General features: G+C 25.0%; 1 protein-coding gene across 5 annotated transcripts in view; it reads left to right on the plus strand.

Moving 5' to 3' along the window:
- The first annotated feature begins 47 nt into the window (after positions 1–47).
- The window catches only part of LOC107473399 (uncharacterized), a 60,645-nt gene continuing 54,762 nt past the window's right edge, over positions 48–5,930 (plus strand). For all 5 annotated transcript variants that reach the window (XR_008005841.1, XR_008005840.1, XM_052257080.1 and 2 more), the window contains exons 1-2: positions 48–169; positions 880–973. The gene's annotated coding sequence lies outside the window, so the exon portion shown is untranslated. The remainder of the gene's footprint in view (positions 170–879; positions 974–5,930) is intronic.

A 5,930-nucleotide genomic window follows, 5' to 3' on the forward strand; every position in this document is an offset into this window, starting at 1 on the left:
CTCACGGAAAAAAAAAAAACAAAACACAAAAAAAAAAAAACAAAAAACACAAAAAAGCTTCTTTGAATTGACCAGACAATCAGGGCTTCTAATTTCTGTTATGGTTGTTTGCTGTCTTCGATCTGGTTAAGGACTAATCGCAACATGATACATCCTGTTTGAAGTGGAGGTTTGTCTCTCATTTCATTATCTACTTTCTTCAGATTCTTGTATCTTTATTGGGTTTATATATTGGCTAATTTTTTTAGTTATGAAAATTTAGAATGTGTTATGTGTTTGATTATGAAAAAATGGTGTATTTTTTATGGATATAAAGATAAAAAAAAATTTAATTAGAATTCACAAATCCAAAGCTCAGTTTTAAAAACAAAACTTTGGATCCGATTTGGGATAATAAACAAATCTGAACTTTAAATTTGTATTCGCTAAATGAAAATTTTTAAAATTTTTTATTAATAATAAATTTATCATGTGTTTTTATAACACAAATTTACTAAATCATTTTTTTTACATGTATTACCAATCACTTTTCGAAAAGAAAGAGAACTATTAATTTATTGAGCAAGCAAGCTTTAGACTATGGTTTTATTTTATGTAAAGTTAATCAAAATAATAAGTATCTTATAATTAAACGAAAAAGTTTTGGATTCAAGACTTATTAAATACCATTTTATAAACTAAATATATATTATAATAATAAGTATAAATTAGTTAAAATAATAATTTTTTTACATTTAAAAAAAAGTAAATTTTTTTTTCATTCTTTAATAATTTTTTTTGGAATTTTTTAAATTAAGTTTATAAAATATTACTTTAATGTAACTTTTTACTAACTTTTTAAAACCCAAGATCCATTGACCGGAATTTTTGCTAATGCAGGAGATTGGAAAAGGATGCCCTATTAAAGGGAGGGTGATAGACTTGAAGATTGATATCGTGTCTCAATTTTGGAGATGACCCCACAAAAAATGAGGTAAATATTTATCATAATTATTTTTTTCTTATTTTTATTTCATTATAAGATATGAAAGTTAATATCATATTCAGAGTTTTAAATTAATCTTATCTACGCATAGTAGGATTTTTTATTTTAATAAATAAAATAATTATATAATTATCGAAATAAATAATTTTATTTATTTTATTTATTATAATAAAAAATCCACGCATCCTAATAGAAAGTATGACATAATTTTTACTACTTATTCCGTTGAACTGATCAAATGTGTGAGAGAAACAGTACAAATTTAAAATTGTAACTCTATCAATACAAAAGTGAGAAAAGAAAAATACAAATATTGTGCCAGATAAAGTGTGATGCCCTGAGAGCATAATTGTAAAACCGGATCGGATCGGCCGATTCGATCGAAAAACTGGTGAATTAGACTTAATAACGATTCGGTCCAGGTTGAAGACCGCGCCGACCGTGCTCCATGTACTCCGTAATTTCCAAAATTCACAAACATGGGATTCGAACCCATGCAATTTTGAATATAACATGGAAGATTTTATCACTCAACTCTTTTTATTAAATAATATACAAATTATAATACATATAGCAATTTTTTATTTAAATCAATTACATTTTATTTAACTATAAATTTTATTAAATATATACAAATTAAAAAGATAAATAAAAAAATTTTATTAATCACAATTTATTTTTTCTTTTCATGATTATATGATATTTATTAATATAATTTTTTAATAAATTATATAATAATAGGTAAAGACTCACATGTAGTTGTTTTCATATGGAGTTAATAGTTGAAAATCGTTAGATGATATTTAGTCAAACTTGTCAAATTATCTAACGATTCTTAAATATTAACTTCACATGAAAACAATTGTATTTTAAATATAAATTAATTAATAAAGTATTAAAATTTAAAAATAATAATTATTTTATAAAAACAAAATAAAAGTATTTATAAAGTTATAATAAAAAATAATTAAATTTTATATAATTATTTAATTATACCGAGTTGACCGGTTCGACCAATAACCCACCAATTAAACCAATAACCTAATAACCCAATAATCTGATCGGTTCGATTACCGATTCAGTTCTGATAACTATGTCTGAGAGAACTAACTTTTATTTATTTTATTTTGTCGAGAGTAGTGAACTTAAATTTAAAATGCTCTCTTATTGGAACTTGGAAGTTCTTGGGAAGAGGCACATATTTTTCTCTCATGAATCCTATATTTATTATGGTAAATTATATGGTAAAGATGTAATTTTACGAATTTTTCTTTTAATAGAATGAAAGAAAAATTAATAAAAATAGCATCCATATTTTGAATAATAATAAAAGGAATTATATTCTCTCTCTATACCACTTACATGTGTACAATAAAATGCCCTATTCATTATAAACCACTCTTTATGAATTAGGCTGATAGATCTTTTACTCAGATCTAGAAAACCGATGAGTGATATTCATGCAGTCAAACCCCACATAAGATATATAGGTTTAGGGTTTATGGTTTAGGGTTTAATAATAATAATAATAATAATAATAATAATAATAATAATAGTAATCTGTATAAAAAATTTTGATAAATTTATTCTTTTTGCAAGACAAATAAATAATTAATTATGAAAAAAATGAGAAATTATATGATTCACATATTAAAAAAAATATACAACACAACAGATTCATAAAGTCATCATAAACGTCTATAATTCACTAATAGACTATCATCACAAGTATGAGTTATGACATGAAAATACAAAAAAGAAGAGACTCAAAAATAAATAGATATAGTTAAATAAAATAATATGTTACAAATTTAAGTATTTTTATTAATCAAGTTCAGTTAAATTAGTCTAATATCAACAAAAATTAATTATGAATAGTATTATTCTAAGTCTTTGTTTAACTTGATTAGATTTAATTCATAAAAAAATTTAAATATATAATATTATTCATAACAAAAACATGAGGAAAAAAAAGGAAATAAGTACTATCTACCCTAAGCAAAATAAAATTCAAGCAAATTTAACACCACTATGTGAGCGAAAAAAAATTGCCATTCTCACATAAGCAATTTTTTGTAAATGGGACAAAATTTACATTCTTGCTACTCATAAGTTACCGTAATCATCCTCACTATCATTCACACCATTCATTAAACACACAAGATAACAAATCACAATCTATTGTGCAATCTTTGAATCTTGTGAAAGATCATATTATAATTCTTGATGTGATAACTTCAAGCTTTTCTTTTATAATTTTCAAAGACAATGTCATTTCTTTCATTAATCATGCTTAAAATGCATAATCACATTATATTGTTTAAAGTGTCTATTATCGAATTTATATAGTTTAGTTTCAGTAAGTACACCGGTTCACAAGTAATAAGGAAATGAATAAAAAAATATTATCTTTTTCTTGAAAATTAATTCAAGTAACATACAGTTCAATTGAATCTATCACTATTAGACTATCCACAAGATGATTAACTAAAAAATGACAAAATAGCAAAAAATAAAAAACGGTAAAATTAAGAAACAATGAATTCATACTAGGTGTTTAGATTCAACTTCACTTGATGTTTTAAACTCTCTAGTAATTGTTTATGGCATGTTCGTATATGTAAGAGTCAAAGGATTGCAAAAATCTGAGGCTAATTTATTTTATATGAAAAAAATATTGATATATTTGTTGGAAATGTGTAATTATAGGTGGATGGATTTTGTAAGAGAAAAGTCAACACGTAGGAACGTGTTGAATAATTTTCACAATATTGTAATATATTTCAAATGTCAATATACAATCAAAACACTATTTTCATTTTCATATTAAAAATAATTTTCAAAAATCTTAAGAAGAAGAAATTAGCAATAAAATAAAATAAATCTACATCGAAAATTACTAAAATTGAGCAAGCACAAGAAAGTTGAACTGGTACTCTTGAAAAGTCGAGCAAAATTCTTTAGTAACTGGGCCATTGTCATATTCTATTATCTTAAATTTTTTGAGGCGATTTCATCCTCTACTTACTTGTTAATTGGATAAAATCTAATGAAAATCTTTTTAGTAAACTCCTCCAAAAAAGAGGAGAAAGTCTAACTACTACTTTGTTTTTTAAAAAAGACTTATACCAATATTTCGTTGAACTACAAAAGTTATAAAATACTAACTTAATAACCTATTTTTTTTGTGCACTTAAGAGCTCAAATAGCTTTTTTGTCATATTCTAGTCATAGTTGAGGGTCTTCATCCAGAGAATTTTTATTGAGAAGGTGGATGAATTCAATTTCAAATATTTTTTAAATGTGGTTTTTGGGCCCCAAACAATTAATGAACTCTTTAAAAAAATGATTTGGTCCAAATAGAGTTCATGTTTCACTCCTATTTTGATTAATTATAAATTGCAACACAACATTGGGAGTTTGATGCATTCCCTTCATTGTAGCTAGCAAATCGGTTGAACCTCCCTCCTCTACGAAAGTTTCTTAAACTTTCTTGGGATGTTTCTCCTCGGTGCCTACGAACTATTATTCTTTATATCCTTGGCCTTATCATGGCACTCTTTGCAGAGGGAAATTGACCCTATTAGACTTAGTAGTAATAACATGAGAATAAACTAGTCCACCATACTTAGTTGAAATTTCTATCGATTAAGTAAGTAGAACGGATGAATCATAAACAATGAATATAGGATTCAAAAGTACATTAAGTAACCGGTTAAGCACCAAATCAACACATATGATAGAAAGACCTTGTCTGTGTCATGTGAAACGCGTCAAACACAATTTAGAATTTAACACGAGGTTTCACTATATATAAATATGGTCCTTAGGTTATGCAGTTTTTGTATTTTTCTCAATTTTAGTACCTCTTTTAAAATTAGGAGATAATTCTGTTTTATTTCTTAAATTTTTGTTATTAACAGCTACAGAATCTGATTGCAGGAACATTATTAATTTTTTAATCTATTTATGAAAAATACATATATTAATTATAATCATAAATTAAACTATTTCACATTAAATGACTTATATAACGATAATTTCATTTATTGTCATAAATGCTGAATTGAATAAGTTATTATTATTTTTTATTTGAAATTAAATAAAAATAAAATTAAAAATATACTATTTTATTTAGACTTTAGAATTTCACAAAACATTATATAAATGCATCAAAAATCAAAATCTATATCTTAATGTCCTTTTACATTTCTTTAGGTTGTCACCAAGCTCCACTTTCTAATTATTCAAACCAACCTATTTTAACCAAAACCTAAACCTAGAATTTTCTATAAATTGGGAAGGGGAGAATAAAAGGTTTTCTCACCTTTGCACCAAAAATTTCATAATAGAAATCTCCCCCAACTTGTATTAAAACTCTTTGTAAGAATTATATTTACTAACATTAATTTTGGAAAAAGCCTAACAAAAGATTACCAAGATACTATGAAGAGAGGGGATTTTTAAAATTTGTTATTTTCGATAGAATTTTGGTGTTCTTAAAATCTCGTTGTATTGTTTTGACAAAATTTTTTTGTTATACTAAACAAAATTATTACAACGTTGAATTGAATGATTTATTAATTTGGAATATTAGGGCTGGTAATAAGTAGAATAGGGTAAAGTTTAGACTCCACTCTAACCCTACTTGCGAGTTTGAATTCTCTCTAAAACTCAATTTTACCTTACCTGTGAGTTGAGAATCTCTTAACCCTAATTTTACCTGCATTCTAAAGTTCCACATCCAACTCTACCTGACCCACCCGACCCACAACAAATCAATTTTTTTAATCAAACATAATATTTAATCATTCCATAGTTTATAAACATATTAATAAAACAGAAAATATAAAATTAAACCCATATTAAAATTAAAAGTAATAAAAATCATAATAAAATCCTTGTTGAAATTATAAAAGTAAGAGGATTTAGGTTCAATCTCCAC

The sequence above is a fragment of the Arachis duranensis genome, chromosome 2 (assembly GCF_000817695.3).
Source record: "Arachis duranensis cultivar V14167 chromosome 2, aradu.V14167.gnm2.J7QH, whole genome shotgun sequence".
NCBI classification, from domain to species: Eukaryota; Viridiplantae; Streptophyta; class Magnoliopsida; order Fabales; family Fabaceae; genus Arachis; species Arachis duranensis.